At 42.4% G+C, this 27,339-nt stretch overlaps 59 non-coding genes across 59 annotated transcripts; 46 read left to right on the forward strand and 13 right to left on the reverse strand.

Annotated features, from left to right (window-relative positions):
• Positions 1-68: 68 nt before the first annotated feature.
• Positions 69-140, forward strand: TRNAG-UCC (transfer RNA glycine (anticodon UCC)). The gene has a single exon. It is a non-coding gene; the product is annotated as a tRNA-Gly (tRNA).
• Positions 141-837: 697 nt separating this feature from the next.
• Positions 838-910, forward strand: TRNAA-AGC (transfer RNA alanine (anticodon AGC)). Its single transcript has one exon. It is a non-coding gene; the product is annotated as a tRNA-Ala (tRNA).
• Positions 911-1,006: 96 nt separating this feature from the next.
• On the forward strand, positions 1,007-1,092 carry TRNAY-GUA (transfer RNA tyrosine (anticodon GUA)). The gene is given in 2 exon segments: positions 1,007-1,043; positions 1,057-1,092. It is a non-coding gene; the product is annotated as a tRNA-Tyr (tRNA).
• A 144-nt stretch (positions 1,093-1,236) lies between these two features.
• Positions 1,237-1,310, reverse strand: TRNAN-GUU (transfer RNA asparagine (anticodon GUU)). Its single transcript has one exon. It is a non-coding gene; the product is annotated as a tRNA-Asn (tRNA).
• Positions 1,311-1,847: 537 nt separating this feature from the next.
• On the forward strand, positions 1,848-1,919 carry TRNAG-UCC (transfer RNA glycine (anticodon UCC)). Its single transcript has one exon. It is a non-coding gene; the product is annotated as a tRNA-Gly (tRNA).
• A 697-nt stretch (positions 1,920-2,616) lies between these two features.
• Positions 2,617-2,689, forward strand: TRNAA-AGC (transfer RNA alanine (anticodon AGC)). Its single transcript has one exon. It is a non-coding gene; the product is annotated as a tRNA-Ala (tRNA).
• Positions 2,690-2,785: 96 nt separating this feature from the next.
• Positions 2,786-2,871, forward strand: TRNAY-GUA (transfer RNA tyrosine (anticodon GUA)). Its single transcript is given in 2 exon segments — positions 2,786-2,822; positions 2,836-2,871. It is a non-coding gene; the product is annotated as a tRNA-Tyr (tRNA).
• A 144-nt stretch (positions 2,872-3,015) lies between these two features.
• Positions 3,016-3,089, reverse strand: TRNAN-GUU (transfer RNA asparagine (anticodon GUU)). The gene has a single exon. It is a non-coding gene; the product is annotated as a tRNA-Asn (tRNA).
• Positions 3,090-3,625: 536 nt separating this feature from the next.
• Positions 3,626-3,697, forward strand: TRNAG-UCC (transfer RNA glycine (anticodon UCC)). The gene has a single exon. It is a non-coding gene; the product is annotated as a tRNA-Gly (tRNA).
• Positions 3,698-4,394: 697 nt separating this feature from the next.
• On the forward strand, positions 4,395-4,467 carry TRNAA-AGC (transfer RNA alanine (anticodon AGC)). Its single transcript has one exon. It is a non-coding gene; the product is annotated as a tRNA-Ala (tRNA).
• A 96-nt stretch (positions 4,468-4,563) lies between these two features.
• TRNAY-GUA (transfer RNA tyrosine (anticodon GUA)) lies at positions 4,564-4,649 on the forward strand. The gene is given in 2 exon segments: positions 4,564-4,600; positions 4,614-4,649. It is a non-coding gene; the product is annotated as a tRNA-Tyr (tRNA).
• A 144-nt stretch (positions 4,650-4,793) lies between these two features.
• TRNAN-GUU (transfer RNA asparagine (anticodon GUU)) lies at positions 4,794-4,867 on the reverse strand. Its single transcript has one exon. It is a non-coding gene; the product is annotated as a tRNA-Asn (tRNA).
• Positions 4,868-5,403: 536 nt separating this feature from the next.
• Positions 5,404-5,475, forward strand: TRNAG-UCC (transfer RNA glycine (anticodon UCC)). Its single transcript has one exon. It is a non-coding gene; the product is annotated as a tRNA-Gly (tRNA).
• Positions 5,476-6,185: 710 nt separating this feature from the next.
• Positions 6,186-6,258, forward strand: TRNAA-AGC (transfer RNA alanine (anticodon AGC)). Its single transcript has one exon. It is a non-coding gene; the product is annotated as a tRNA-Ala (tRNA).
• A 96-nt stretch (positions 6,259-6,354) lies between these two features.
• On the forward strand, positions 6,355-6,440 carry TRNAY-GUA (transfer RNA tyrosine (anticodon GUA)). The gene is given in 2 exon segments: positions 6,355-6,391; positions 6,405-6,440. It is a non-coding gene; the product is annotated as a tRNA-Tyr (tRNA).
• Positions 6,441-6,584: 144 nt separating this feature from the next.
• Positions 6,585-6,658, reverse strand: TRNAN-GUU (transfer RNA asparagine (anticodon GUU)). Its single transcript has one exon. It is a non-coding gene; the product is annotated as a tRNA-Asn (tRNA).
• Positions 6,659-7,195: 537 nt separating this feature from the next.
• TRNAG-UCC (transfer RNA glycine (anticodon UCC)) lies at positions 7,196-7,267 on the forward strand. The gene has a single exon. It is a non-coding gene; the product is annotated as a tRNA-Gly (tRNA).
• A 696-nt stretch (positions 7,268-7,963) lies between these two features.
• Positions 7,964-8,036, forward strand: TRNAA-AGC (transfer RNA alanine (anticodon AGC)). The gene has a single exon. It is a non-coding gene; the product is annotated as a tRNA-Ala (tRNA).
• A 96-nt stretch (positions 8,037-8,132) lies between these two features.
• On the forward strand, positions 8,133-8,218 carry TRNAY-GUA (transfer RNA tyrosine (anticodon GUA)). Its single transcript is given in 2 exon segments — positions 8,133-8,169; positions 8,183-8,218. It is a non-coding gene; the product is annotated as a tRNA-Tyr (tRNA).
• A 144-nt stretch (positions 8,219-8,362) lies between these two features.
• Positions 8,363-8,436, reverse strand: TRNAN-GUU (transfer RNA asparagine (anticodon GUU)). Its single transcript has one exon. It is a non-coding gene; the product is annotated as a tRNA-Asn (tRNA).
• Positions 8,437-8,972: 536 nt separating this feature from the next.
• TRNAE-UUC (transfer RNA glutamic acid (anticodon UUC)) lies at positions 8,973-9,044 on the forward strand. Its single transcript has one exon. It is a non-coding gene; the product is annotated as a tRNA-Glu (tRNA).
• A 699-nt stretch (positions 9,045-9,743) lies between these two features.
• On the forward strand, positions 9,744-9,816 carry TRNAA-AGC (transfer RNA alanine (anticodon AGC)). The gene has a single exon. It is a non-coding gene; the product is annotated as a tRNA-Ala (tRNA).
• A 96-nt stretch (positions 9,817-9,912) lies between these two features.
• Positions 9,913-9,998, forward strand: TRNAY-GUA (transfer RNA tyrosine (anticodon GUA)). Its single transcript is given in 2 exon segments — positions 9,913-9,949; positions 9,963-9,998. It is a non-coding gene; the product is annotated as a tRNA-Tyr (tRNA).
• A 144-nt stretch (positions 9,999-10,142) lies between these two features.
• TRNAN-GUU (transfer RNA asparagine (anticodon GUU)) lies at positions 10,143-10,216 on the reverse strand. The gene has a single exon. It is a non-coding gene; the product is annotated as a tRNA-Asn (tRNA).
• Positions 10,217-10,752: 536 nt separating this feature from the next.
• Positions 10,753-10,824, forward strand: TRNAG-UCC (transfer RNA glycine (anticodon UCC)). The gene has a single exon. It is a non-coding gene; the product is annotated as a tRNA-Gly (tRNA).
• Positions 10,825-11,520: 696 nt separating this feature from the next.
• On the forward strand, positions 11,521-11,593 carry TRNAA-AGC (transfer RNA alanine (anticodon AGC)). Its single transcript has one exon. It is a non-coding gene; the product is annotated as a tRNA-Ala (tRNA).
• A 96-nt stretch (positions 11,594-11,689) lies between these two features.
• On the forward strand, positions 11,690-11,775 carry TRNAY-GUA (transfer RNA tyrosine (anticodon GUA)). Its single transcript is given in 2 exon segments — positions 11,690-11,726; positions 11,740-11,775. It is a non-coding gene; the product is annotated as a tRNA-Tyr (tRNA).
• Positions 11,776-12,530: 755 nt separating this feature from the next.
• Positions 12,531-12,602, forward strand: TRNAG-UCC (transfer RNA glycine (anticodon UCC)). Its single transcript has one exon. It is a non-coding gene; the product is annotated as a tRNA-Gly (tRNA).
• A 697-nt stretch (positions 12,603-13,299) lies between these two features.
• On the forward strand, positions 13,300-13,372 carry TRNAA-AGC (transfer RNA alanine (anticodon AGC)). Its single transcript has one exon. It is a non-coding gene; the product is annotated as a tRNA-Ala (tRNA).
• Positions 13,373-13,468: 96 nt separating this feature from the next.
• On the forward strand, positions 13,469-13,554 carry TRNAY-GUA (transfer RNA tyrosine (anticodon GUA)). The gene is given in 2 exon segments: positions 13,469-13,505; positions 13,519-13,554. It is a non-coding gene; the product is annotated as a tRNA-Tyr (tRNA).
• A 144-nt stretch (positions 13,555-13,698) lies between these two features.
• Positions 13,699-13,772, reverse strand: TRNAN-GUU (transfer RNA asparagine (anticodon GUU)). The gene has a single exon. It is a non-coding gene; the product is annotated as a tRNA-Asn (tRNA).
• A 537-nt stretch (positions 13,773-14,309) lies between these two features.
• Positions 14,310-14,381, forward strand: TRNAG-UCC (transfer RNA glycine (anticodon UCC)). The gene has a single exon. It is a non-coding gene; the product is annotated as a tRNA-Gly (tRNA).
• A 704-nt stretch (positions 14,382-15,085) lies between these two features.
• Positions 15,086-15,158, forward strand: TRNAA-AGC (transfer RNA alanine (anticodon AGC)). Its single transcript has one exon. It is a non-coding gene; the product is annotated as a tRNA-Ala (tRNA).
• Positions 15,159-15,254: 96 nt separating this feature from the next.
• TRNAY-GUA (transfer RNA tyrosine (anticodon GUA)) lies at positions 15,255-15,340 on the forward strand. The gene is given in 2 exon segments: positions 15,255-15,291; positions 15,305-15,340. It is a non-coding gene; the product is annotated as a tRNA-Tyr (tRNA).
• Positions 15,341-15,484: 144 nt separating this feature from the next.
• TRNAN-GUU (transfer RNA asparagine (anticodon GUU)) lies at positions 15,485-15,558 on the reverse strand. Its single transcript has one exon. It is a non-coding gene; the product is annotated as a tRNA-Asn (tRNA).
• Positions 15,559-16,095: 537 nt separating this feature from the next.
• Positions 16,096-16,167, forward strand: TRNAG-UCC (transfer RNA glycine (anticodon UCC)). The gene has a single exon. It is a non-coding gene; the product is annotated as a tRNA-Gly (tRNA).
• Positions 16,168-16,862: 695 nt separating this feature from the next.
• TRNAA-AGC (transfer RNA alanine (anticodon AGC)) lies at positions 16,863-16,935 on the forward strand. Its single transcript has one exon. It is a non-coding gene; the product is annotated as a tRNA-Ala (tRNA).
• A 96-nt stretch (positions 16,936-17,031) lies between these two features.
• Positions 17,032-17,117, forward strand: TRNAY-GUA (transfer RNA tyrosine (anticodon GUA)). Its single transcript is given in 2 exon segments — positions 17,032-17,068; positions 17,082-17,117. It is a non-coding gene; the product is annotated as a tRNA-Tyr (tRNA).
• A 144-nt stretch (positions 17,118-17,261) lies between these two features.
• On the reverse strand, positions 17,262-17,335 carry TRNAN-GUU (transfer RNA asparagine (anticodon GUU)). Its single transcript has one exon. It is a non-coding gene; the product is annotated as a tRNA-Asn (tRNA).
• A 536-nt stretch (positions 17,336-17,871) lies between these two features.
• Positions 17,872-17,943, forward strand: TRNAG-UCC (transfer RNA glycine (anticodon UCC)). The gene has a single exon. It is a non-coding gene; the product is annotated as a tRNA-Gly (tRNA).
• A 694-nt stretch (positions 17,944-18,637) lies between these two features.
• On the forward strand, positions 18,638-18,710 carry TRNAA-AGC (transfer RNA alanine (anticodon AGC)). Its single transcript has one exon. It is a non-coding gene; the product is annotated as a tRNA-Ala (tRNA).
• A 96-nt stretch (positions 18,711-18,806) lies between these two features.
• TRNAY-GUA (transfer RNA tyrosine (anticodon GUA)) lies at positions 18,807-18,892 on the forward strand. The gene is given in 2 exon segments: positions 18,807-18,843; positions 18,857-18,892. It is a non-coding gene; the product is annotated as a tRNA-Tyr (tRNA).
• A 144-nt stretch (positions 18,893-19,036) lies between these two features.
• Positions 19,037-19,110, reverse strand: TRNAN-GUU (transfer RNA asparagine (anticodon GUU)). Its single transcript has one exon. It is a non-coding gene; the product is annotated as a tRNA-Asn (tRNA).
• A 536-nt stretch (positions 19,111-19,646) lies between these two features.
• Positions 19,647-19,718, forward strand: TRNAG-UCC (transfer RNA glycine (anticodon UCC)). The gene has a single exon. It is a non-coding gene; the product is annotated as a tRNA-Gly (tRNA).
• A 695-nt stretch (positions 19,719-20,413) lies between these two features.
• Positions 20,414-20,486, forward strand: TRNAA-AGC (transfer RNA alanine (anticodon AGC)). Its single transcript has one exon. It is a non-coding gene; the product is annotated as a tRNA-Ala (tRNA).
• Positions 20,487-20,582: 96 nt separating this feature from the next.
• Positions 20,583-20,668, forward strand: TRNAY-GUA (transfer RNA tyrosine (anticodon GUA)). The gene is given in 2 exon segments: positions 20,583-20,619; positions 20,633-20,668. It is a non-coding gene; the product is annotated as a tRNA-Tyr (tRNA).
• Positions 20,669-21,422: 754 nt separating this feature from the next.
• Positions 21,423-21,494, forward strand: TRNAG-UCC (transfer RNA glycine (anticodon UCC)). Its single transcript has one exon. It is a non-coding gene; the product is annotated as a tRNA-Gly (tRNA).
• A 695-nt stretch (positions 21,495-22,189) lies between these two features.
• Positions 22,190-22,262, forward strand: TRNAA-AGC (transfer RNA alanine (anticodon AGC)). Its single transcript has one exon. It is a non-coding gene; the product is annotated as a tRNA-Ala (tRNA).
• A 96-nt stretch (positions 22,263-22,358) lies between these two features.
• Positions 22,359-22,444, forward strand: TRNAY-GUA (transfer RNA tyrosine (anticodon GUA)). The gene is given in 2 exon segments: positions 22,359-22,395; positions 22,409-22,444. It is a non-coding gene; the product is annotated as a tRNA-Tyr (tRNA).
• Positions 22,445-22,588: 144 nt separating this feature from the next.
• On the reverse strand, positions 22,589-22,662 carry TRNAN-GUU (transfer RNA asparagine (anticodon GUU)). Its single transcript has one exon. It is a non-coding gene; the product is annotated as a tRNA-Asn (tRNA).
• A 536-nt stretch (positions 22,663-23,198) lies between these two features.
• Positions 23,199-23,270, forward strand: TRNAG-UCC (transfer RNA glycine (anticodon UCC)). The gene has a single exon. It is a non-coding gene; the product is annotated as a tRNA-Gly (tRNA).
• A 695-nt stretch (positions 23,271-23,965) lies between these two features.
• Positions 23,966-24,038, forward strand: TRNAA-AGC (transfer RNA alanine (anticodon AGC)). The gene has a single exon. It is a non-coding gene; the product is annotated as a tRNA-Ala (tRNA).
• Positions 24,039-24,134: 96 nt separating this feature from the next.
• TRNAY-GUA (transfer RNA tyrosine (anticodon GUA)) lies at positions 24,135-24,220 on the forward strand. Its single transcript is given in 2 exon segments — positions 24,135-24,171; positions 24,185-24,220. It is a non-coding gene; the product is annotated as a tRNA-Tyr (tRNA).
• Positions 24,221-24,364: 144 nt separating this feature from the next.
• TRNAN-GUU (transfer RNA asparagine (anticodon GUU)) lies at positions 24,365-24,438 on the reverse strand. The gene has a single exon. It is a non-coding gene; the product is annotated as a tRNA-Asn (tRNA).
• Positions 24,439-24,974: 536 nt separating this feature from the next.
• On the forward strand, positions 24,975-25,046 carry TRNAG-UCC (transfer RNA glycine (anticodon UCC)). The gene has a single exon. It is a non-coding gene; the product is annotated as a tRNA-Gly (tRNA).
• Positions 25,047-25,741: 695 nt separating this feature from the next.
• TRNAA-AGC (transfer RNA alanine (anticodon AGC)) lies at positions 25,742-25,814 on the forward strand. Its single transcript has one exon. It is a non-coding gene; the product is annotated as a tRNA-Ala (tRNA).
• A 96-nt stretch (positions 25,815-25,910) lies between these two features.
• TRNAY-GUA (transfer RNA tyrosine (anticodon GUA)) lies at positions 25,911-25,996 on the forward strand. Its single transcript is given in 2 exon segments — positions 25,911-25,947; positions 25,961-25,996. It is a non-coding gene; the product is annotated as a tRNA-Tyr (tRNA).
• Positions 25,997-26,140: 144 nt separating this feature from the next.
• TRNAN-GUU (transfer RNA asparagine (anticodon GUU)) lies at positions 26,141-26,214 on the reverse strand. The gene has a single exon. It is a non-coding gene; the product is annotated as a tRNA-Asn (tRNA).
• Positions 26,215-26,750: 536 nt separating this feature from the next.
• Positions 26,751-26,822, forward strand: TRNAG-UCC (transfer RNA glycine (anticodon UCC)). The gene has a single exon. It is a non-coding gene; the product is annotated as a tRNA-Gly (tRNA).
• Positions 26,823-27,339: the final 517 nt, after the last annotated feature.

The raw sequence follows: 27,339 nt of genomic DNA on the forward strand, positions 1-27,339 counted from the left end.
GAAAGGATTTGCTAGAACGTTTACTGTTATTGCAGAAAATGTAAAAAAAAAAATGCGCGCTTACGTAAGCGTTGGTGGTATAGTGGTGAGCATAGCTGCCTTCCAAGCAGTTGACCCGGGTTCGATTCCCGGCCAACGCATGGCTTGCTTTTTCACCATTGGTGTTGCGTTTATTCTCTTTTAATGTTTTGTGTTCAAGCTCATGCTCTACTCTCTTCTTACAGTTTAGCAACCACAAAAAGGAGAAAAAAACGAAGAGAAGCGTTCTTAGCTTTTTCAACACTTCATCTAAACCATTTGCTGCTCATCAGTTATTGTTTGAAACTTAGTAGGGTTAGTCCGCAATACAAAAGCAATGCCAAGGTAAACATTGGTATTGTGCTGGTTGGTGTAGCTTCTGTCAAAAGCAAACGCGTTTTGGCTCAAAAATTACTGGTCAAAACCCTGAATCCTGGATCAACTTGTGCCAAAGGACCAGAAGGCCTTCACGACCTCTCAGCAGTTTCTATAAACAAACAAAGCCATAAAAGGTCAATGGTTCTCTTTTGGGATTGTGCTACATCGCAACTTTTTTCTTCAAACTATGCAAGTTTTTTTCACTGTCCCCAATTTGATTCTCCATGTACATAGAAAGGGGTTGCTAGAAAGTTGCCCAACTGTATTTGTAGGGCACCAATCACGTTGTAGACTCCTTAAATGTTCTTCCAGTATGCAAAAATGGAATCCACAATTTAAAAAAAAAAAAAAAAAAAAAAAAAGCTTGCACTGGCATGTGTGATTGTATATGAAAATTGTGACCTGGTGTGACGTGAAACTGACGATATGTTTGCCAGGTTTGGGGGATTAGCTCAAGTGGTAGAGCGCTCGCTTAGCATGCGAGAGGTAGCGGGATCGATGCCCGCATTCTCCAATACTACCGCTGAATTCCTTTTTCGCTGGGTTGAATGAATCATTTTTACCACCTGCTCGTGGCACCCATGGCCAAACCTAGTGGGCTTTCAACAATCCTTCGATAGCTCAGCTGGTAGAGCGGAGGACTGTAGCTCTAAATTAGCAATCCTTAGGTCGCTGGTTCAATTCCGGCTCGAAGGAAGTTTTGTTTATCCTATCTCATCCAGAAGGTTTTTCTCCAGTTTGTCTCGTGAATTCAAAACATCGTCAGCAAAATGGCTTTTACTTGAGGGAGATGCTTAGCACAAATGCAAAAACTTCTTCAACTGAAGCAAAAGGGTGCAACGTCCCTGGGTGGACTCGAACCACCAACCTTTCGGTTAACAGCCGAACGCGCTAACCGATTGCGCCACAGAGACATGATTTTCAACAAAAACAAACATTTGCAAAGCACCAAGAATAATTTAGTTGCCAACAGATAAGAAATGGCTGATAAATTACATGACATAGACCAGAAGGCAGGCAGTAATTAGACTTCAACTCTGAGCATCCTCCACCATAAGCAGAGTGGCGCAGCGGAAGCGTGCTGGGCCCATAACCCAGAGGTCGATGGATCGAAACCATCCTCTGCTAAACGGTTGTGTTTTATACTCTTCATCATTACATTTCATCTAAATGCCCCTGTCTACAGCAAACCCTTTTGGCTCAAAAAAACACTGGTTAAAACCCTGAATCCCAGTTCAACTCATGCCGCTAAAGGACCAGAAGGCCTTTACGATGTCTCAAAATTTTCTATAAACAAACCATAAAAGGTCAATGGTTCTCCTTGGGATTGTGCTACATCACAACTTTTTTCACTCTCCCCCAGTTTGATTCTCCATGTACTTAGAAAGGATTTGCTAGAACGTTTACTGTTATTGCAGAAAATGTAAAAAAAAAAATGCGCGCTTACGTAAGCGTTGGTGGTATAGTGGTGAGCATAGCTGCCTTCCAAGCAGTTGACCCGGGTTCGATTCCCGGCCAACGCATGGCTTGCTTTTTCACCATTGGTGTTGCGTTTATTCTCTTTTAATGTTTTGTGTTCAAGCTCATGCTCTACTCTCTTCTTACAGTTTAGCAACCACAAAAAGGAGAAAAAAACGAAGAGAAGCGTTCTTAGCTTTTTCAACACTTCATCTAAACCATTTGCTGCTCATCAGTTATTGTTTGAAACTTAGTAGGGTTAGTCCGCAATACAAAAGCAATGCCAAGGTAAACATTGGTATTGTGCTGGTTGGTGTAGCTTCTGTCAAAAGCAAACGCGTTTTGGCTCAAAAATTACTGGTCAAAACCCTGAATCCTGGATCAACTTGTGCCAAAGGACCAGAAGGCCTTCACGACCTCTCAGCAGTTTCTATAAACAAACAAAGCCATAAAAGGTCAATGGTTCTCTTTTGGGATTGTGCTACATCGCAACTTTTTTCTTCAAACTATGCAAGTTTTTTTCACTGTCCCCAATTTGATTCTCCATGTACATAGAAAGGGGTTGCTAGAAAGTTGCCCAACTGTATTTGTAGGGCACCAATCACGTTGTAGACTCCTTAAATGTTCTTCCAGTATGCAAAAATGGAATCCACAATTTAAAAAAAAAAAAAAAAAAAAAAAAAGCTTGCACTGGCATGTGTGATTGTATATGAAAATTGTGACCTGGTGTGACGTGAAACTGACGATATGTTTGCCAGGTTTGGGGGATTAGCTCAAGTGGTAGAGCGCTCGCTTAGCATGCGAGAGGTAGCGGGATCGATGCCCGCATTCTCCAATACTACCGCTGAATTCCTTTTTCGCTGGGTTGAATGAATCATTTTTACCACCTGCTCGTGGCACCCATGGCCAAACCTAGTGGGCTTTCAACAATCCTTCGATAGCTCAGCTGGTAGAGCGGAGGACTGTAGCTCTAAATTAGCAATCCTTAGGTCGCTGGTTCAATTCCGGCTCGAAGGAAGTTTTGTTTATCCTATCTCATCCAGAAGGTTTTTCTCCAGTTTGTCTCGTGAATTCAAAACATCGTCAGCAAAATGGCTTTTACTTGAGGGAGATGCTTAGCACAAATGCAAAAACTTCTTCAACTGAAGCAAAAGGGTGCAACGTCCCTGGGTGGACTCGAACCACCAACCTTTCGGTTAACAGCCGAACGCGCTAACCGATTGCGCCACAGAGACATGATTTTCAACAAAAACAAACATTTGCAAAGCACCAAGAATAATTTAGTTGCCAACAGATAAGAAATGGCTGATAAATTACATGACATAGACCAGAAGGCAGGCAGTAATTAGACTTCAACTCTGAGCATCCTCCACCATAAGCAGAGTGGCGCAGCGGAAGCGTGCTGGGCCCATAACCCAGAGGTCGATGGATCGAAACCATCCTCTGCTAAACGGTTGTGTTTTATACTCTTCATCATTACATTTCATCTAAATGCCCCTGTCTACAGCAAACCCTTTTGGCTCAAAAAAACACTGGTTAAAACCCTGAATCCCAGTTCAACTCATGCCGCTAAAGGACCAGAAGGCCTTTACGACGTCTCAAAATTTTCTATAAACAAACCATAAAAGGTCAATGGTTCTCCTTGGGATTGTGCTACATCACAACTTTTTTCACTCTCCCCCAGTTTGATTCTCCATGTACTTAGAAAGGATTTGCTAGAACGTTTACTGTTATTGCAGAAAATGTAAAAAAAAAATGCGCGCTTACGTAAGCGTTGGTGGTATAGTGGTGAGCATAGCTGCCTTCCAAGCAGTTGACCCGGGTTCGATTCCCGGCCAACGCATGGCTTGCTTTTTCACCATTGGTGTTGCGTTTATTCTCTTTTAATGTTTTGTGTTCAAGCTCATGCTCTACTCTCTTCTTACAGTTTAGCAACCACAAAAAGGAGAAAAAAACGAAGAGAAGCGTTCTTAGCTTTTTCAACACTTCATCTAAACCATTTGCTGCTCATCAGTTATTGTTTGAAACTTAGTAGGGTTAGTCCGCAATACAAAAGCAATGCCAAGGTAAACATTGGTATTGTGCTGGTTGGTGTAGCTTCTGTCAAAAGCAAACGCGTTTTGGCTCAAAAATTACTGGTCAAAACCCTGAATCCTGGATCAACTTGTGCCAAAGGACCAGAAGGCCTTCACGACCTCTCAGCAGTTTCTATAAACAAACAAAGCCATAAAAGGTCAATGGTTCTCTTTTGGGATTGTGCTACATCGCAACTTTTTTCTTCAAACTATGCAAGTTTTTTTCACTGTCCCCAATTTGATTCTCCATGTACATAGAAAGGGGTTGCTAGAAAGTTGCCCAACTGTATTTGTAGGGCACCAATCACGTTGTAGACTCCTTAAATGTTCTTCCAGTATGCAAAAATGGAATCCACAATTTAAAAAAAAAAAAAAAAAAAAAAAAAGCTTGCACTGGCATGTGTGATTGTATATGAAAATTGTGACCTGGTGTGACGTGAAACTGACGATATGTTTGCCAGGTTTGGGGGATTAGCTCAAGTGGTAGAGCGCTCGCTTAGCATGCGAGAGGTAGCGGGATCGATGCCCGCATTCTCCAATACTACCGCTGAATTCCTTTTTCGCTGGGTTGAATGAATCATTTTTACCACCTGCTCGTGGCACCCATGGCCAAACCTAGTGGGCTTTCAACAATCCTTCGATAGCTCAGCTGGTAGAGCGGAGGACTGTAGCTCTAAATTAGCAATCCTTAGGTCGCTGGTTCAATTCCGGCTCGAAGGAAGTTTTGTTTATCCTATCTCATCCAGAAGGTTTTTCTCCAGTTTGTCTCGTGAATTCAAAACATCGTCAGCAAAATGGCTTTTACTTGAGGGAGATGCTTAGCACAAATGCAAAAACTTCTTCAACTGAAGCAAAAGGGTGCAACGTCCCTGGGTGGACTCGAACCACCAACCTTTCGGTTAACAGCCGAACGCGCTAACCGATTGCGCCACAGAGACATGATTTTCAACAAAAACAAACATTTGCAAAGCACCAAGAATAATTTAGTTGCCAACAGATAAGAAATGGCTGATAAATTACATGACATAGACCAGAAGGCAGGCAGTAATTAGACTTCAACTCTGAGCATCCTCCACCATAAGCAGAGTGGCGCAGCGGAAGCGTGCTGGGCCCATAACCCAGAGGTCGATGGATCGAAACCATCCTCTGCTAAACGGTTGTGTTTTATACTCTTCATCATTACATTTCATCTAAATGCCCCTGTCTACAGCAAACCCTTTTGGCTCAAAAAAACACTGGTTAAAACCCTGAATCCCAGTTCAACTCATGCCGCTAAAGGACCAGAAGGCCTTTACGACGTCTCAAAATTTTCTATAAACAAACCATAAAAGGTCAATGGTTCTCCTTGGGATTGTGCTACATCACAACTTTTTTCACTCTCCCCCAGTTTGATTCTCCATGTACTTAGAAAGGATTTGCTAGAACGTTTACTGTTATTGCAGAAAATGTAAAAAAAAAATGCGCGCTTACGTAAGCGTTGGTGGTATAGTGGTGAGCATAGCTGCCTTCCAAGCAGTTGACCCGGGTTCGATTCCCGGCCAACGCATGGCTTGCTTTTTCACCATTGGTGTTGCGTTTATTCTCTTTTAATGTTTTGTGTTCAAGCTCATGCTCTACTCTCTTCTTACAGTTTAGCAACCACAAAAAGGAGAAAAAAACGAAGAGAAGCGTTCTTAGCTTTTTCAACACTTCATCTAAACCATTTGCTGCTCATCAGTTATTGTTTGAAACTTAGTAGGGTTAGTCCGCAATACAAAAGCAATGCCAAGGTAAACATTGGTATTGTGCTGGTTGGTGTAGCTTCTGTCAAAAGCAAACGCGTTTTGGCTCAAAAATTACTGGTCAAAACCCTGAATCCTGGATCAACTTGTGCCAAAGGACCAGAAGGCCTTCACGACCTCTCAGCAGTTTCTATAAACAAACAAAGCCATAAAAGGTCAATGGTTCTCTTTTGGGATTGTGCTACATCGCAACTTTTTTCTTCAAACTATGCAAGTTTTTTTCACTGTCCCCAATTTGATTCTCCATGTACATAGAAAGGGGTTGCTAGAAAGTTGCCCAACTGTATTTGTAGGGCACCAATCACGTTGTAGACTCCTTAAATGTTCTTCCAGTATGCAAAAATGGAATCCACAATTTAAAAAAAAAAAAAAAAAAAAAAAAAAAAAAAAAAAAAAGCTTGCACTGGCATGTGTGATTGTATATGAAAATTGTGACCTGGTGTGACGTGAAACTGACGATATGTTTGCCAGGTTTGGGGGATTAGCTCAAGTGGTAGAGCGCTCGCTTAGCATGCGAGAGGTAGCGGGATCGATGCCCGCATTCTCCAATACTACCGCTGAATTCCTTTTTCGCTGGGTTGAATGAATCATTTTTACCACCTGCTCGTGGCACCCATGGCCAAACCTAGTGGGCTTTCAACAATCCTTCGATAGCTCAGCTGGTAGAGCGGAGGACTGTAGCTCTAAATTAGCAATCCTTAGGTCGCTGGTTCAATTCCGGCTCGAAGGAAGTTTTGTTTATCCTATCTCATCCAGAAGGTTTTTCTCCAGTTTGTCTCGTGAATTCAAAACATCGTCAGCAAAATGGCTTTTACTTGAGGGAGATGCTTAGCACAAATGCAAAAACTTCTTCAACTGAAGCAAAAGGGTGCAACGTCCCTGGGTGGACTCGAACCACCAACCTTTCGGTTAACAGCCGAACGCGCTAACCGATTGCGCCACAGAGACATGATTTTCAACAAAAACAAACATTTGCAAAGCACCAAGAATAATTTAGTTGCCAACAGATAAGAAATGGCTGATAAATTACATGACATAGACCAGAAGGCAGGCAGTAATTAGACTTCAACTCTGAGCATCCTCCACCATAAGCAGAGTGGCGCAGCGGAAGCGTGCTGGGCCCATAACCCAGAGGTCGATGGATCGAAACCATCCTCTGCTAAACGGTTGTGTTTTATACTCTTCATCATTACATTTCATCTAAATGCCCCTGTCTACAGCAAACCCTTTTGGCTCAAAAAAACACTGGTTAAAACCCTGAATCCCAGTTCAACTCATGCCGCTAAAGGACCAGAAGGCCTTTACGATGTCTCAAAATTTTCTATAAACAAACCATAAAAGGTCAATGGTTCTCCTTGGGATTGTGCTACATCACAACTTTTTTCACTCTCCCCCAGTTTGATTCTCCATGTACTTAGAAAGGATTTGCTAGAACGTTTACTGTTATTGCAGAAAATGTAAAAAAAAAAATGCGCGCTTACGTAAGCGTTGGTGGTATAGTGGTGAGCATAGCTGCCTTCCAAGCAGTTGACCCGGGTTCGATTCCCGGCCAACGCATGGCTTGCTTTTTCACCATTGGTGTTGCGTTTATTCTCTTTTAATGTTTTGTGTTCAAGCTCATGCTCTACTCTCTTCTTACAGTTTAGCAACCACAAAAAGGAGAAAAAAACGAAGAGAAGCGTTCTTAGCTTTTTCAACACTTCATCTAAACCATTTGCTGCTCATCAGTTATTGTTTGAAACTTAGTAGGGTTAGTCCGCAATACAAAAGCAATGCCAAGGTAAACATTGGTATTGTGCTGGTTGGTGTAGCTTCTGTCAAAAGCAAACGCGTTTTGGCTCAAAAATTACTGGTCAAAACCCTGAATCCTGGATCAACTTGTGCCAAAGGACCAGAAGGCCTTCACGACCTCTCAGCAGTTTCTATAAACAAACAAAGCCATAAAAGGTCAATGGTTCTCTTTTGGGATTGTGCTACATCGCAACTTTTTTCTTCAAACTATGCAAGTTTTTTTCACTGTCCCCAATTTGATTCTCCATGTACATAGAAAGGGGTTGCTAGAAAGTTGCCCAACTGTATTTGTAGGGCACCAATCACGTTGTAGACTCCTTAAATGTTCTTCCAGTATGCAAAAATGGAATCCACAATTTAAAAAAAAAAAAAAAAAAAAAAAAGCTTGCACTGGCATGTGTGATTGTATATGAAAATTGTGACCTGGTGTGACGTGAAACTGACGATATGTTTGCCAGGTTTGGGGGATTAGCTCAAGTGGTAGAGCGCTCGCTTAGCATGCGAGAGGTAGCGGGATCGATGCCCGCATTCTCCAATACTACCGCTGAATTCCTTTTTCGCTGGGTTGAATGAATCATTTTTACCACCTGCTCGTGGCACCCATGGCCAAACCTAGTGGGCTTTCAACAATCCTTCGATAGCTCAGCTGGTAGAGCGGAGGACTGTAGCTCTAAATTAGCAATCCTTAGGTCGCTGGTTCAATTCCGGCTCGAAGGAAGTTTTGTTTATCCTATCTCATCCAGAAGGTTTTTCTCCAGTTTGTCTCGTGAATTCAAAACATCGTCAGCAAAATGGCTTTTACTTGAGGGAGATGCTTAGCACAAATGCAAAAACTTCTTCAACTGAAGCAAAAGGGTGCAACGTCCCTGGGTGGACTCGAACCACCAACCTTTCGGTTAACAGCCGAACGCGCTAACCGATTGCGCCACAGAGACATGATTTTCAACAAAAACAAACATTTGCAAAGCACCAAGAATAATTTAGTTGCCAACAGATAAGAAATGGCTGATAAATTACATGACATAGACCAGAAGGCAGGCAGTAATTAGACTTCAACTCTGAGCATCCTCCACCATAAGCAGAGTGGCGCAGCGGAAGCGTGCTGGGCCCATAACCCAGAGGTCGATGGATCGAAACCATCCTCTGCTAAACGGTTGTGTTTTATACTCTTCATCATTACATTTCATCTAAATGCCCCTGTCTACAGCAAACCCTTTTGGCTCAAAAAAACACTGGTTAAAACCCTGAATCCCAGTTCAACTCATGCCGCTAAAGGACCAGAAGGCCTTTACGACGTCTCAAAATTTTCTATAAACAAACCATAAAAGGTCAATGGTTCTCCTTGGGATTGTGCTACATCACAACTTTTTTCACTCTCCCCCAGTTTGATTCTCCATGTACTTAGAAAGGATTTGCTAGAACGTTTACTGTTATTGCAGAAAATGTAAAAAAAAAATGCGCGCTTACGTAAGCGTTGGTGGTATAGTGGTGAGCATAGCTGCCTTTCAAGCAGTTGACCCGGGTTCGATTCCCGGCCAACGCATGGCTTGCTTTTTCACCATTGGTGTTGCGTTTATTCTCTTTTAATGTTTTGTGTTCAAGCTCATGCTCTACTCTCTTCTTACAGTTTAGCAACCACAAAAAGGAGAAAAAAACGAAGAGAAGCGTTCTTAGCTTTTTCAACACTTCATCTAAACCATTTGCTGCTCATCAGTTATTGTTTGAAACTTAGTAGGGTTAGTCCGCAATACAAAAGCAATGCCAAGGTAAACATTGGTATTGTGCTGGTTGGTGTAGCTTCTGTCAAAAGCAAACGCGTTTTGGCTCAAAAATTACTGGTCAAAACCCTGAATCCTGGATCAACTTGTGCCAAAGGACCAGAAGGCCTTCACGACCTCTCAGCAGTTTCTATAAACAAACAAAGCCATAAAAGGTCAATGGTTCTCTTTTGGGATTGTGCTACATCGCAACTTTTTTCTTCAAACTATGCAAGTTTTTTTCACTGTCCCCAATTTGATTCTCCATGTACATAGAAAGGGGTTGCTAGAAAGTTGCCCAACTGTATTTGTAGGGCACCAATCACGTTGTAGACTCCTTAAATGTTCTTCCAGTATGCAAAAATGGAATCCACAATTTAAAAAAAAAAAAAAAAAAAAAAAAAAAGCTTGCACTGGCATGTGTGATTGTATATGAAAATTGTGACCTGGTGTGACGTGAAACTGACGATATGTTTGCCAGGTTTGGGGGATTAGCTCAAGTGGTAGAGCGCTCGCTTAGCATGCGAGAGGTAGCGGGATCGATGCCCGCATTCTCCAATACTACCGCTGAATTCCTTTTTCGCTGGGTTGAATGAATCATTTTTACCACCTGCTCGTGGCACCCATGGCCAAACCTAGTGGGCTTTCAACAATCCTTCGATAGCTCAGCTGGTAGAGCGGAGGACTGTAGCTCTAAATTAGCAATCCTTAGGTCGCTGGTTCAATTCCGGCTCGAAGGAAGTTTTGTTTATCCTATCTCATCCAGAAGGTTTTTCTCCAGTTTGTCTCGTGAATTCAAAACATCGTCAGCAAAATGGCTTTTACTTGAGGGAGATGCTTAGCACAAATGCAAAAACTTCTTCAACTGAAGCAAAAGGGTGCAACGTCCCTGGGTGGACTCGAACCACCAACCTTTCGGTTAACAGCCGAACGCGCTAACCGATTGCGCCACAGAGACATGATTTTCAACAAAAACAAACATTTGCAAAGCACCAAGAATAATTTAGTTGCCAACAGATAAGAAATGGCTGATAAATTACATGACATAGACCAGAAGGCAGGCAGTAATTAGACTTCAACTCTGAGCATCCTCCACCATAAGCAGAGTGGCGCAGCGGAAGCGTGCTGGGCCCATAACCCAGAGGTCGATGGATCGAAACCATCCTCTGCTAAACGGTTGTGTTTTATACTCTTCATCATTACATTTCATCTAAATGCCCCTGTCTACAGCAAACCCTTTTGGCTCAAAAAAACACTGGTTAAAACCCTGAATCCCAGTTCAACTCATGCCGCTAAAGGACCAGAAGGCCTTTACGACGTCTCAAAATTTTCTATAAACAAACCATAAAAGGTCAATGGTTCTCCTTGGGATTGTGCTACATCACAACTTTTTTCACTCTCCCCCAGTTTGATTCTCCATGTACTTAGAAAGGATTTGCTAGAACGTTTACTGTTATTGCAGAAAATGTAAAAAAAAAATGCGCGCTTACGTAAGCGTTGGTGGTATAGTGGTGAGCATAGCTGCCTTCCAAGCAGTTGACCCGGGTTCGATTCCCGGCCAACGCATGGCTTGCTTTTTCACCATTGGTGTTGCGTTTATTCTCTTTTAATGTTTTGTGTTCAAGCTCATGCTCTACTCTCTTCTTACAGTTTAGCAACCACAAAAAGGAGAAAAAAACGAAGAGAAGCGTTCTTAGCTTTTTCAACACTTCATCTAAACCATTTGCTGCTCATCAGTTATTGTTTGAAACTTAGTAGGGTTAGTCCGCAATACAAAAGCAATGCCAAGGTAAACATTGGTATTGTGCTGGTTGGTGTAGCTTCTGTCAAAAGCAAACGCGTTTTGGCTCAAAAATTACTGGTCAAAACCCTGAATCCTGGATCAACTTGTGCCAAAGGACCAGAAGGCCTTCACGACCTCTCAGCAGTTTCTATAAACAAACAAAGCCATAAAAGGTCAATGGTTCTCTTTTGGGATTGTGCTACATCGCAACTTTTTTCTTCAAACTATGCAAGTTTTTTTCACTGTCCCCAATTTGATTCTCCATGTACATAGAAAGGGGTTGCTAGAAAGTTGCCCAACTGTATTTGTAGGGCACCAATCACGTTGTAGACTCCTTAAATGTTCTTCCAGTATGCAAAAATGGAATCCACAATTTAAAAAAAAAAAAAAAAAAAAAAAAGCTTGCACTGGCATGTGTGATTGTATATGAAAATTGTGACCTGGTGTGACGTGAAACTGACGATATGTTTGCCAGGTTTGGGGGATTAGCTCAAGTGGTAGAGCGCTCGCTTAGCATGCGAGAGGTAGCGGGATCGATGCCCGCATTCTCCAATACTACCGCTGAATTCCTTTTTCGCTGGGTTGAATGAATCATTTTTACCACCTGCTCGTGGCACCCATGGCCAAACCTAGTGGGCTTTCAACAATCCTTCGATAGCTCAGCTGGTAGAGCGGAGGACTGTAGCTCTAAATTAGCAATCCTTAGGTCGCTGGTTCAATTCCGGCTCGAAGGAAGTTTTGTTTATCCTATCTCATCCAGAAGGTTTTTCTCCAGTTTGTCTCGTGAATTCAAAACATCGTCAGCAAAATGGCTTTTACTTGAGGGAGATGCTTAGCACAAATGCAAAAACTTCTTCAACTGAAGCAAAAGGGTGCAACGTCCCTGGGTGGACTCGAACCACCAACCTTTCGGTTAACAGCCAAACGCGCTAACCGATTGCGCCACAGAGACATGATTTTCAACAAAAACAAACATTTGCAAAGCACCAAGAATAATTTAGTTGCCAACAGATAAGAAATGGCTGATAAATTACATGACATAGACCAGAAGGCAGGCAGTAATTAGACTTCAACTCTGAGCATCCTCCACCATAAGCAGAGTGGCGCAGCGGAAGCGTGCTGGGCCCATAACCCAGAGGTCGATGGATCGAAACCATCCTCTGCTAAACGGTTGTGTTTTATACTCTTCATCATTACATTTCATCTAAATGCCCCTGTCTACAGCAAACCCTTTTGGCTCAAAAAAACACTGGTTAAAACCCTGAATCCCAGTTCAACTCATGCCGCTAAAGGACCAGAAGGCCTTTACGACGTCTCAAAATTTTCTATAAACAAACCATAAAAGGTCAATGGTTCTCCTTGGGATTGTGCTACATCACAACTTTTTTCACTCTCCCCCAGTTTGATTCTCCATGTACTTAGAAAGGATTTGCTAGAACGTTTACTGTTATTGCAGAAAATGTAAAAAAAAAAATGCGCGCTTACGTAAGCGTTGGTGGTATAGTGGTGAGCATAGCTGCCTTCCAAGCAGTTGACCCGGGTTCGATTCCCGGCCAACGCATGGCTTGCTTTTTCACCATTGGTGTTGCGTTTATTCTCTTTTAATGTTTTGTGTTCAAGCTCATGCTCTACTCTCTTCTTACAGTTTAGCAACCACAAAAAGGAGAAAAAAACGAAGAGAAGCGTTCTTAGCTTTTTCAACACTTCATCTAAACCATTTGCTGCTCATCAGTTATTGTTTGAAACTTAGTAGGGTTAGTCCGCAATACAAAAGCAATGCCAAGGTAAACATTGGTATTGTGCTGGTTGGTGTAGCTTCTGTCAAAAGCAAACGCGTTTTGGCTCAAAAATTACTGGTCAAAACCCTGAATCCTGGATCAACTTGTGCCAAAGGACCAGAAGGCCTTCACGACCTCTCAGCAGTTTCTATAAACAAACAAAGCCATAAAAGGTCAATGGTTCTCTTTTGGGATTGTGCTACATCGCAACTTTTTTCTTCAAACTATGCAAGTTTTTTTCACTGTCCCCAATTTGATTCTCCATGTACATAGAAAGGGGTTGCTAGAAAGTTGCCCAACTGTATTTGTAGGGCACCAATCACGTTGTAGACTCCTTAAATGTTCTTCCAGTATGCAAAAATGGAATCCACAATTTAAAAAAAAAAAAAAAAAAAAAAAAAGCTTGCACTGGCATGTGTGATTGTATATGAAAATTGTGACCTGGTGTGACGTGAAACTGACGATATGTTTGCCAGGTTTGGGGGATTAGCTCAAGTGGTAGAGCGCTCGCTTAGCATGCGAGAGGTAGCGGGATCGATGCCCGCATTCTCCAATACTACCGCTGAATTCCTTTTTCGCTGGGTTGAATGAATCATTTTTACCACCTGCTCGTGGCACCCATGGCCAAACCTAGTGGGCTTTCAACAATCCTTCGATAGCTCAGCTGGTAGAGCGGAGGACTGTAGCTCTAAATTAGCAATCCTTAGGTCGCTGGTTCAATTCCGGCTCGAAGGAAGTTTTGTTTATCCTATCTCATCCAGAAGGTTTTTCTCCAGTTTGTCTCGTGAATTCAAAACATCGTCAGCAAAATGGCTTTTACTTGAGGGAGATGCTTAGCACAAATGCAAAAACTTCTTCAACTGAAGCAAAAGGGTGCAACGTCCCTGGGTGGACTCGAACCACCAACCTTTCGGTTAACAGCCGAACGCGCTAACCGATTGCGCCACAGAGACATGATTTTCAACAAAAACAAACATTTGCAAAGCACCAAGAATAATTTAGTTGCCAACAGATAAGAAATGGCTGATAAATTACATGACATAGACCAGAAGGCAGGCAGTAATTAGACTTCAACTCTGAGCATCCTCCACCATAAGCAGAGTGGCGCAGCGGAAGCGTGCTGGGCCCATAACCCAGAGGTCGATGGATCGAAACCATCCTCTGCTAAACGGTTGTGTTTTATACTCTTCATCATTACATTTCATCTAAATGCCCCTGTCTACAGCAAACCCTTTTGGCTCAAAAAAACACTGGTTAAAACCCTGAATCCCAGTTCAACTCATGCCGCTAAAGGACCAGAAGGCCTTTACGATGTCTCAAAATTTTCTATAAACAAACCATAAAAGGTCAATGGTTCTCCTTGGGATTGTGCTACATCACAACTTTTTTCACTCTCCCCCAGTTTGATTCTCCATGTACTTAGAAAGGATTTGCTAGAACGTTTACTGTTATTGCAGAAAATGTAAAAAAAAAAATGCGCGCTTACGTAAGCGTTGGTGGTATAGTGGTGAGCATAGCTGCCTTCCAAGCAGTTGACCCGGGTTCGATTCCCGGCCAACGCATGGCTTGCTTTTTCACCATTGGTGTTGCGTTTATTCTCTTTTAATGTTTTGTGTTCAAGCTCATGCTCTACTCTCTTCTTACAGTTTAGCAACCACAAAAAGGAGAAAAAAACGAAGAGAAGCGTTCTTAGCTTTTTCAACACTTCATCTAAACCATTTGCTGCTCATCAGTTATTGTTTGAAACTTAGTAGGGTTAGTCCGCAATACAAAAGCAATGCCAAGGTAAACATTGGTATTGTGCTGGTTGGTGTAGCTTCTGTCAAAAGCAAACGCGTTTTGGCTCAAAAATTACTGGTCAAAACCCTGAATCCTGGATCAACTTGTGCCAAAGGACCAGAAGGCCTTCACGACCTCTCAGCAGTTTCTATAAACAAACAAAGCCATAAAAGGTCAATGGTTCTCTTTTGGGATTGTGCTACATCGCAACTTTTTTCTTCAAACTATGCAAGTTTTTTTCACTGTCCCCAATTTGATTCTCCATGTACATAGAAAGGGGTTGCTAGAAAGTTGCCCAACTGTATTTGTAGGGCACCAATCACGTTGTAGACTCCTTAAATGTTCTTCCAGTATGCAAAAATGGAATCCACAATTTAAAAAAAAAAAAAAAAAAAAAAAAAAAAAAAAGCTTGCACTGGCATGTGTGATTGTATATGAAAATTGTGACCTGGTGTGACGTGAAACTGACGATATGTTTGCCAGGTTTGGGGGATTAGCTCAAGTGGTAGAGCGCTCGCTTAGCATGCGAGAGGTAGCGGGATCGATGCCCGCATTCTCCAATACTACCGCTGAATTCCTTTTTCGCTGGGTTGAATGAATCATTTTTACCACCTGCTCGTGGCACCCATGGCCAAACCTAGTGGGCTTTCAACAATCCTTCGATAGCTCAGCTGGTAGAGCGGAGGACTGTAGCTCTAAATTAGCAATCCTTAGGTCGCTGGTTCAATTCCGGCTCGAAGGAAGTTTTGTTTATCCTATCTCATCCAGAAGGTTTTTCTCCAGTTTGTCTCGTGAATTCAAAACATCGTCAGCAAAATGGCTTTTACTTGAGGGAGATGCTTAGCACAAATGCAAAAACTTCTTCAACTGAAGCAAAAGGGTGCAACGTCCCTGGGTGGACTCGAACCACCAACCTTTCGGTTAACAGCCGAACGCGCTAACCGATTGCGCCACAGAGACATGATTTTCAACAAAAACAAACATTTGCAAAGCACCAAGAATAATTTAGTTGCCAACAGATAAGAAATGGCTGATAAATTACATGACATAGACCAGAAGGCAGGCAGTAATTAGACTTCAACTCTGAGCATCCTCCACCATAAGCAGAGTGGCGCAGCGGAAGCGTGCTGGGCCCATAACCCAGAGGTCGATGGATCGAAACCATCCTCTGCTAAACGGTTGTGTTTTATACTCTTCATCATTACATTTCATCTAAATGCCCCTGTCTACAGCAAACCCTTTTGGCTCAAAAAAACACTGGTTAAAACCCTGAATCCCAGTTCAACTCATGCCGCTAAAGGACCAGAAGGCCTTTACGACGTCTCAAAATTTTCTATAAACAAACCATAAAAGGTCAATGGTTCTCCTTGGGATTGTGCTACATCACAACTTTTTTCACTCTCCCCCAGTTTGATTCTCCATGTACTTAGAAAGGATTTGCTAGAACGTTTACTGTTATTGCAGAAAATGTAAAAAAAAAAATGCGCGCTTACGTAAGCGTTGGTGGTATAGTGGTGAGCATAGCTGCCTTCCAAGCAGTTGACCCGGGTTCGATTCCCGGCCAACGCATGGCTTGCTTTTTCACCATTGGTGTTGCGTTTATTCTCTTTTAATGTTTTGTGTTCAAGCTCATGCTCTACTCTCTTCTTACAGTTTAGCAACCACAAAAAGGAGAAAAAAACGAAGAGAAGCGTTCTTAGCTTTTTCAACACTTCATCTAAACCATTTGCTGCTCATCAGTTATTGTTTGAAACTTAGTAGGGTTAGTCCGCAATACAAAAGCAATGCCAAGGTAAACATTGGTATTGTGCTGGTTGGTGTAGCTTCTGTCAAAAGCAAACGCGTTTTGGCTCAAAAATTACTGGTCAAAACCCTGAATCCTGGATCAACTTGTGCCAAAGGACCAGAAGGCCTTCACGACCTCTCAGCAGTTTCTATAAACAAACAAAGCCATAAAAGGTCAATGGTTCTCTTTTGGGATTGTGCTACATCGCAACTTTTTTCTTCAAACTATGCAAGTTTTTTTCACTGTCCCCAATTTGATTCTCCATGTACATAGAAAGGGGTTGCTAGAAAGTTGCCCAACTGTATTTGTAGGGCACCAATCACGTTGTAGACTCCTTAAATGTTCTTCCAGTATGCAAAAATGGAATCCACAATTAAAAAAAAAAAAAAAAAAAAAAAAGCTTGCACTGGCATGTGTGATTGTATATGAAAATTGTGACCTGGTGTGACGTGAAACTGACGATATGTTTGCCAGGTTTGGGGGATTAGCTCAAGTGGTAGAGCGCTCGCTTAGCATGCGAGAGGTAGCGGGATCGATGCCCGCATTCTCCAATACTACCGCTGAATTCCTTTTTCGCTGGGTTGAATGAATCATTTTTACCACCTGCTCGTGGCACCCATGGCCAAACCTAGTGGGCTTTCAACAATCCTTCGATAGCTCAGCTGGTAGAGCGGAGGACTGTAGCTCTAAATTAGCAATCCTTAGGTCGCTGGTTCAATTCCGGCTCGAAGGAAGTTTTGTTTATCCTATCTCATCCAGAAGGTTTTTCTCCAGTTTGTCTCGTGAATTCAAAACATCGTCAGCAAAATGGCTTTTACTTGAGGGAGATGCTTAGCACAAATGCAAAAACTTCTTCAACTGAAGCAAAAGGGTGCAACGTCCCTGGGTGGACTCGAACCACCAACCTTTCGGTTAACAGCCGAACGCGCTAACCGATTGCGCCACAGAGACATGATTTTCAACAAAAACAAACATTTGCAAAGCACCAAGAATAATTTAGTTGCCAACAGATAAGAAATGGCTGATAAATTACATGACATAGACCAGAAGGCAGGCAGTAATTAGACTTCAACTCTGAGCATCCTCCACCATAAGCAGAGTGGCGCAGCGGAAGCGTGCTGGGCCCATAACCCAGAGGTCGATGGATCGAAACCATCCTCTGCTAAACGGTTGTGTTTTATACTCTTCATCATTACATTTCATCTAAATGCCCCTGTCTACAGCAAACCCTTTTGGCTCAAAAAAACACTGGTTAAAACCCTGAATCCCAGTTCAACTCATGCCGCTAAAGGACCAGAAGGCCTTTACGACGTCTCAAAATTTTCTATAAACAAACCATAAAAGGTCAATGGTTCTCCTTGGGATTGTGCTACATCACAACTTTTTTCACTCTCCCCCAGTTTGATTCTCCATGTACTTAGAAAGGATTTGCTAGAACGTTTACTGTTATTGCAGAAAATGTAAAAAAAAAATGCGCGCTTACGTAAGCGTTGGTGGTATAGTGGTGAGCATAGCTGCCTTCCAAGCAGTTGACCCGGGTTCGATTCCCGGCCAACGCATGGCTTGCTTTTTCACCATTGGTGTTGCGTTTATTCTCTTTTAATGTTTTGTGTTCAAGCTCATGCTCTACTCTCTTCTTACAGTTTAGCAACCACAAAAAGGAGAAAAAAACGAAGAGAAGCGTTCTTAGCTTTTTCAACACTTCATCTAAACCATTTGCTGCTCATCAGTTATTGTTTGAAACTTAGTAGGGTTAGTCCGCAATACAAAAGCAATGCCAAGGTAAACATTGGTATTGTGCTGGTTGGTGTAGCTTCTGTCAAAAGCAAACGCGTTTTGGCTCAAAAATTACTGGTCAAAACCCTGAATCCTGGATCAACTTGTGCCAAAGGACCAGAAGGCCTTCACGACCTCTCAGCAGTTTCTATAAACAAACAAAGCCATAAAAGGTCAATGGTTCTCTTTTGGGATTGTGCTACATCGCAACTTTTTTCTTCAAACTATGCAAGTTTTTTTCACTGTCCCCAATTTGATTCTCCATGTACATAGAAAGGGGTTGCTAGAAAGTTGCCCAACTGTATTTGTAGGGCACCAATCACGTTGTAGACTCCTTAAATGTTCTTCCAGTATGCAAAAATGGAATCCACAATTAAAAAAAAAAAAAAAAAAAAAAAGCTTGCACTGGCATGTGTGATTGTATATGAAAATTGTGACCTGGTGTGACGTGAAACTGACGATATGTTTGCCAGGTTTGGGGGATTAGCTCAAGTGGTAGAGCGCTCGCTTAGCATGCGAGAGGTAGCGGGATCGATGCCCGCATTCTCCAATACTACCGCTGAATTCCTTTTTCGCTGGGTTGAATGAATCATTTTTACCACCTGCTCGTGGCACCCATGGCCAAACCTAGTGGGCTTTCAACAATCCTTCGATAGCTCAGCTGGTAGAGCGGAGGACTGTAGCTCTAAATTAGCAATCCTTAGGTCGCTGGTTCAATTCCGGCTCGAAGGAAGTTTTGTTTATCCTATCTCATCCAGAAGGTTTTTCTCCAGTTTGTCTCGTGAATTCAAAACATCGTCAGCAAAATGGCTTTTACTTGAGGGAGATGCTTAGCACAAATGCAAAAACTTCTTCAACTGAAGCAAATGGGTGCAACGTCCCTGGGTGGACTCGAACCACCAACCTTTCGGTTAACAGCCGAACGCGCTAACCGATTGCGCCACAGAGACATGATTTTCAACAAAAACAAACATTTGCAAAGCACCAAGAATAATTTAGTTGCCAACAGATAAGAAATGGCTGATAAATTACATGACATAGACCAGAAGGCAGGCAGTAATTAGACTTCAACTCTGAGCATCCTCCACCATAAGCAGAGTGGCGCAGCGGAAGCGTGCTGGGCCCATAACCCAGAGGTCGATGGATCGAAACCATCCTCTGCTAAACGGTTGTGTTTTATACTCTTCATCATTACATTTCATCTAAATGCCCCTGTCTACAGCAAACCCTTTTGGCTCAAAAAAACACTGGTTAAAACCCTGAATCCCAGTTCAACTCATGCTGCTAAAGGACCAGAAGGCCTTTACGACGTCTCAAAATTTTCTATAAACAAACCATAAAAGGTCAATGGTTCTCCTTGGGATTGTGCTACATCACAACTTTTTTCACTCTCCCCCAGTTTGATTCTCCATGTACTTAGAAAGGATTTGCTAGAACGTTTACTGTTATTGCAGAAAATGTAAAAAAAAAATGCGCGCTTACGTAAGCGTTGGTGGTATAGTGGTGAGCATAGCTGCCTTCCAAGCAGTTGACCCGGGTTCGATTCCCGGCCAACGCATGGCTTGCTTTTTCACCATTGGTGTTGCGTTTATTCTCTTTTAATGTTTTGTGTTCAAGCTCATGCTCTACTCTCTTCTTACAGTTTAGCAACCACAAAAAGGAGAAAAAAACGAAGAGAAGCGTTCTTAGCTTTTTCAACACTTCATCTAAACCATTTGCTGCTCATCAGTTATTGTTTGAAACTTAGTAGGGTTAGTCCGCAATACAAAAGCAATGCCAAGGTAAACATTGGTATTGTGCTGGTTGGTGTAGCTTCTGTCAAAAGCAAACGCGTTTTGGCTCAAAAATTACTGGTCAAAACCCTGAATCCTGGATCAACTTGTGCCAAAGGACCAGAAGGCCTTCACGACCTCTCAGCAGTTTCTATAAACAAACAAAGCCATAAAAGGTCAATGGTTCTCTTTTGGGATTGTGCTACATCGCAACTTTTTTCTTCAAACTATGCAAGTTTTTTTCACTGTCCCCAATTTGATTCTCCATGTACATAGAAAGGGGTTGCTAGAAAGTTGCCCAACTGTATTTGTAGGGCACCAATCACGTTGTAGACTCCTTAAATGTTCTTCCAGTATGCAAAAATGGAATCCACAATTAAAAAAAAAAAAAAAAAAAAAAAAGCTTGCACTGGCATGTGTGATTGTATATGAAAATTGTGACCTGGTGTGACGTGAAACTGACGATATGTTTGCCAGGTTTGGGGGATTAGCTCAAGTGGTAGAGCGCTCGCTTAGCATGCGAGAGGTAGCGGGATCGATGCCCGCATTCTCCAATACTACCGCTGAATTCCTTTTTCGCTGGGTTGAATGAATCATTTTTACCACCTGCTCGTGGCACCCATGGCCAAACCTAGTGGGCTTTCAACAATCCTTCGATAGCTCAGCTGGTAGAGCGGAGGACTGTAGCTCTAAATTAGCAATCCTTAGGTCGCTGGTTCAATTCCGGCTCGAAGGAAGTTTTGTTTATCCTATCTCATCCAGAAGGTTTTTCTCCAGTTTGTCTCGTGAATTCAAAACATCGTCAGCAAAATGGCTTTTACTTGAGGGAGATGCTTAGCACAAATGCAAAAACTTCTTCAACTGAAGCAAAAGGGTGCAACGTCACTGGGTGGACTCGAACCACCAACCTTTCGGTTAACAGCCGAACGCGCTAACCGATTGCGCCACAGAGACATGATTTTCAACAAAAACAAACATTTGCAAAGCACCAAGAATAATTTAGTTGCCAACAGATAAGAAATGGCTGATAAATTACATGACATAGACCAGAAGGCAGGCAGTAATTAGACTTCAACTCTGAGCATCCTCCACCATAAGCAGAGTGGCGCAGCGGAAGCGTGCTGGGCCCATAACCCAGAGGTCGATGGATCGAAACCATCCTCTGCTAAACGGTTGTGTTTTATACTCTTCATCATTACATTTCATCTAAATGCCCCTGTCTACAGCAAACCCTTTTGGCTCAAAAAAACACTGGTTAAAACCCTGAATCCCAGTTCAACTCATGCTGCTAAAGGACCAGAAGGCCTTTACGACGTCTCAAAATTTTCTATAAACAAACCATAAAAGGTCAATGGTTCTCCTTGGGATTGTGCTACATCACAACTTTTTTCACTCTCCCCCAGTTTGATTCTCCATGTACTTAGAAAGGATTTGCTAGAACGTTTACTGTTATTGCAGAAAATGTAAAAAAAAAATGCGCGCTTACGTAAGCGTTGGTGGTATAGTGGTGAGCATAGCTGCCTTCCAAGCAGTTGACCCGGGTTCGATTCCCGGCCAACGCATGGCTTGCTTTTTCACCATTGGTGTTGCGTTTATTCTCTTTTAATGTTTTGTGTTCAAGCTCATGCTCTACTCTCTTCTTACAGTTTAGCAACCACAAAAAGGAGAAAAAAACGAAGAGAAGCGTTCTTAGCTTTTTCAACACTTCATCTAAACCATTTGCTGCTCATCAGTTATTGTTTGAAACTTAGTAGGGTTAGTCCGCAATACAAAAGCAATGCCAAGGTAAACATTGGTATTGTGCTGGTTGGTGTAGCTTCTGTCAAAAGCAAACGCGTTTTGGCTCAAAAATTACTGGTCAAAACCCTGAATCCTGGATCAACTTGTGCCAAAGGACCAGAAGGCCTTCACGACCTCTCAGCAGTTTCTATAAACAAACAAAGCCATAAAAGGTCAATGGTTCTCTTTTGGGATTGTGCTACATCGCAACTTTTTTCTTCAAACTATGCAAGTTTTTTTCACTGTCCCCAATTTGATTCTCCATGTACATAGAAAGGGGTTGCTAGAAAGTTGCCCAACTGTATTTGTAGGGCACCAATCACGTTGTAGACTCCTTAAATGTTCTTCCAGTATGCAAAAATGGAATCCACACTTAAAAAAAAAAAAAAAAAAAAAAAAGCTTGCACTGGCGTGTGTGATTGTATATGAAAATTGTGACCTGGTGTGACGTGAAACTGACGATATGTTTGCCAGGTTTGGGGGATTAGCTCAAGTGGTAGAGCGCTCGCTTAGCATGCGAGAGGTAGCGGGATCGATGCCCGCATTCTCCAATACTACCGCTGAATTCCTTTTTCGCTGGGTTGAATGAATCATTTTTACCACCTGCTCGTGGCACCCATGGCCAAACCTAGTGGGCTTTCAACAATCCTTCGATAGCTCAGCTGGTAGAGCGGAGGACTGTAGCTCTAAATTAGCAATCCTTAGGTCGCTGGTTCAATTCCGGCTCGAAGGAAGTTTTGTTTATCCTATCTCATCCAGAAGGTTTTTCTCCAGTTTGTCTCGTGAATTCAAAACATCGTCAGCAAAATGGCTTTTACTTGAGGGAGATGCTTAGCACAAATGCAAAAACTTCTTCAACTGAAGCAAAAGGGTGCAACGTCCCTGGGTGGACTCGAACCACCAACCTTTCGGTTAACAGCCGAACGCGCTAACCGATTGCGCCACAGAGACATGATTTTCAACAAAAACAAACATTTGCAAAGCACCAAGAATAATTTAGTTGCCAACAGATAAGAAATGGCTGATAAATTACATGACATAGACCAGAAGGCAGGCAGTAATTAGACTTCAACTCTGAGCATCCTCCACCATAAGCAGAGTGGCGCAGCGGAAGCGTGCTGGGCCCATAACCCAGAGGTCGATGGATCGAAACCATCCTCTGCTAAACGGTTGTGTTTTATACTCTTCATCATTACATTTCATCTAAATGCCCCTGTCTACAGCAAACCCTTTTGGCTCAAAAAAACACTGGTTAAAACCCTGAATCCCAGTTCAACTCATGCCGCTAAAGGACCAGAAGGCCTTTACGACGTCTCAAAATTTTCTATAAACAAACCATAAAAGGTCAATGGTTCTCCTTGGGATTGTGCTACATCACAACTTTTTTCACTCTCCCCCAGTTTGATTCTCCATGTACTTAGAAAGGATTTGCTAGAACGTTTACTGTTATTGCAGAAAATGTAAAAAAAAAATGCGCGCTTACGTAAGCGTTGGTGGTATAGTGGTGAGCATAGCTGCCTTCCAAGCAGTTGACCCGGGTTCGATTCCCGGCCAACGCATGGCTTGCTTTTTCACCATTGGTGTTGCGTTTATTCTCTTTTAATGTTTTGTGTTCAAGCTCATGCTCTACTCTCTTCTTACAGTTTAGCAACCACAAAAAGGAGAAAAAAACGAAGAGAAGCGTTCTTAGCTTTTTCAACACTTCATCTAAACCATTTGCTGCTCATCAGTTATTGTTTGAAACTTAGTAGGGTTAGTCCGCAATACAAAAGCAATGCCAAGGTAAACATTGGTATTGTGCTGGTTGGTGTAGCTTCTGTCAAAAGCAAACGCGTTTTGGCTCAAAAATTACTGGTCAAAACCCTGAATCCTGGATCAACTTGTGCCAAAGGACCAGAAGGCCTTCACGACCTCTCAGCAGTTTCTATAAACAAACAAAGCCATAAAAGGTCAATGGTTCTCTTTTGGGATTGTGCTACATCGCAACTTTTTTCTTCAAACTATGCAAGTTTTTTTCACTGTCCCCAATTTGATTCTCCATGTACATAGAAAGGGGTTGCTAGAAAGTTGCCCAACTGTATTTGTAGGGCACCAATCACGTTGTAGACTCCTTAAATGTTCTTCCAGTATGCAAAAATGGAATCCACACTTAAAAAAAAAAAAAAAAAAAAAAAAGCTTGCACTGGCGTGTGTGATTGTATATGAAAATTGTGACCTGGTGTGACGTGAAACTGACGATATGTTTGCCAGGTTTGGGGGATTAGCTCAAGTGGTAGAGCGCTCGCTTAGCATGCGAGAGGTAGCGGGATCGATGCCCGCATTCTCCAATACTACCGCTGAATTCCTTTTTCGCTGGGTTGAATGAATCATTTTTACCACCTGCTCGTGGCACCCATGGCCAAACCTAGTGGGCTTTCAACAATCCTTCGATAGCTCAGCTGGTAGAGCGGAGGACTGTAGCTCTAAATTAGCAATCCTTAGGTCGCTGGTTCAATTCCGGCTCGAAGGAAGTTTTGTTTATCCTATCTCATCCAGAAGGTTTTTCTCCAGTTTGTCTCGTGAATTCAAAACATCGTCAGCAAAATGGCTTTTACTTGAGGGAGATGCTTAGCACAAATGCAAAAACTTCTTCAACTGAAGCAAAAGGGTGCAACGTCCCTGGGTGGACTCGAACCACCAACCTTTCGGTTAACAGCCGAACGCGCTAACCGATTGCGCCACAGAGACATGATTTTCAACAAAAACAAACATTTGCAAAGCACCAAGAATAATTTAGTTGCCAACAGATAAGAAATGGCTGATAAATTACATGACATAGACCAGAAGGCAGGCAGTAATTAGACTTCAACTCTGAGCATCCTCCACCATAAGCAGAGTGGCGCAGCGGAAGCGTGCTGGGCCCATAACCCAGAGGTCGATGGATCGAAACCATCCTCTGCTAAACGGTTGTGTTTTATACTCTTCATCATTACATTTCATCTAAATGCCCCTGTCTACAGCAAACCCTTTTGGCTCAAAAAAACACTGGTTAAAACCCTGAATCCCAGTTCAACTCATGCTGCTAAAGGACCAGAAGGCCTTTACGACGTCTCAAAATTTTCTATAAACAAACCATAAAAGGTCAATGGTTCTCCTTGGGATTGTGCTACATCACAACTTTTTTCACTCTCCCCCAGTTTGATTCTCCATGTACTTAGAAAGGATTTGCTAGAACGTTTACTGTTATTGCAGAAAATGTAAAAAAAAAATGCGCGCTTACGTAAGCGTTGGTGGTATAGTGGTGAGCATAGCTGCCTTCCAAGCAGTTGACCCGGGTTCGATTCCCGGCCAACGCATGGCTTGCTTTTTCACCATTGGTGTTGCGTTTATTCTCTTTTAATGTTTTGTGTTCAAGCTCATGCTCTACTCTCTTCTTACAGTTTAGCAACCACAAAAAGGAGAAAAAAACGAAGAGAAGCGTTCTTAGCTTTTTCAACACTTCATCTAAACCATTTGCTGCTCATCAGTTATTGTTTGAAACTTAGTAGGGTTAGTCCGCAATACAAAAGCAATGCCAAGGTAAACATTGGTATTGTGCTGGTTGGTGTAGCTTCTGTCAAAAGCAAACGCGTTTTGGCTCAAAAATTACTGGTCAAAACCCTGAATCCTGGATCAACTTGTGCCAAAGGACCAGAAGGCCTTCACGACCTCTCAGCAGTTTCTATAAACAAACAAAGCCATAAAAGGTCAATGGTTCTCTTTTGGGATTGTGCTACATCGCAACTTTTTTCTTCAAACTATGCAAGTTTTTTTCACTGTCCCCAATTTGATTCTCCATGTACATAGAAAGGGGTTGCTAGAAAGTTGCCCAACTGTATTTGTAGGGCACCAATCACGTTGTAGACTCCTTAAATGTTCTTCCAGTATGCAAAAATGGAATCCACACTTAAAAAAAAAAAAAAAAAAAAAAAAGCTTGCACTGGCGTGTGTGATTGTATATGAAAATTGTGACCTGGTGTGACGTGAAACTGACGATATGTTTGCCAGGTTTGGGGGATTAGCTCAAGTGGTAGAGCGCTCGCTTAGCATGCGAGAGGTAGCGGGATCGATGCCCGCATTCTCCAATACTACCGCTGAATTCCTTTTTCGCTGGGTTGAATGAATCATTTTTACCACCTGCTCGTGGCACCCATGGCCAAACCTAGTGGGCTTTCAACAATCCTTCGATAGCTCAGCTGGTAGAGCGGAGGACTGTAGCTCTAAATTAGCAATCCTTAGGTCGCTGGTTCAATTCCGGCTCGAAGGAAGTTTTGTTTATCCTATCTCATCCAGAAGGTTTTTCTCCAGTTTGTCTCGTGAATTCAAAACATCGTCAGCAAAATGGCTTTTACTTGAGGGAGATGCTTAGCACAAATGCAAAAACTTCTTCAACTGAAGCAAAAGGGTGCAACGTCCCTGGGTGGACTCGAACCACCAACCTTTCGGTTAACAGCCGAACGCGCTAACCGATTGCGCCACAGAGACATGATTTTCAACAAAAACAAACATTTGCAAAGCACCAAGAATAATTTAGTTGCCAACAGATAAGAAATGGCTGATAAATTACATGACATAGACCAGAAGGCAGGCAGTAATTAGACTTCAACTCTGAGCATCCTCCACCATAAGCAGAGTGGCGCAGCGGAAGCGTGCTGGGCCCATAACCCAGAGGTCGATGGATCGAAACCATCCTCTGCTAAACGGTTGTGTTTTATACTCTTCATCATTACATTTCATCTAAATGCCCCTGTCTACAGCAAACCCTTTTGGCTCAAAAAAACACTGGTTAAAACCCTGAATCCCAGTTCAACTCATGCTGCTAAAGGACCAGAAGGCCTTTACGACGTCTCAAAATTTTCTATAAACAAACCATAAAAGGTCAATGGTTCTCCTTGGGATTGTGCTACATCACAACTTTTTTCACTCTCCCCCAGTTTGATTCTCCATGTACTTAGAAAGGATTTGCTAGAACGTTTACTGTTATTGCAGAAAATGTAAAAAAAAAATGCGCGCTTACGTAAGCGTTGGTGGTATAGTGGTGAGCATAGCTGCCTTCCAAGCAGTTGACCCGGGTTCGATTCCCGGCCAACGCATGGCTTGCTTTTTCACCATTGGTGTTGCGTTTATTCTCTTTTAATGTTTTGTGTTCAAGCTCATGCTCTACTCTCTTCTTACAGTTTAGCAACCACAAAAAGGAGAAAAAAACGAAGAGAAGCGTTCTTAGCTTTTTCAACACTTCATCTAAACCATTTGCTGCTCATCAGTTATTGTTTGAAACTTAGTAGGGTTAGTCCGCAATACAAAAGCAATGCCAAGGTAAACATTGGTATTGTGCTGGTTGGTGTAGCTTCTGTCAAAAGCAAACGCGTTTTGGCTCAAAAATTACTGGTCAAAACCCTGAATCCTGGATCAACTTGTGCCAAAGGACCAGAAGGCCTTCACGACCTCTCAGCAGTTTCTATAAACAAACAAAGCCATAAAAGGTCAATGGTTCTCTTTTGGGATTGTGCTACATCGCAACTTTTTTCTTCAAACTATGCAAGTTTTTTTCACTGTCCCCAATTTGATTCTCCATGTACATAGAAAGGGGTTGCTAGAAAGTTGCCCAAC

Source organism: Ranitomeya imitator, chromosome 5 (genome assembly GCF_032444005.1).
Source record: "Ranitomeya imitator isolate aRanImi1 chromosome 5, aRanImi1.pri, whole genome shotgun sequence".
NCBI classification, from domain to species: Eukaryota; Metazoa; Chordata; class Amphibia; order Anura; family Dendrobatidae; genus Ranitomeya; species Ranitomeya imitator.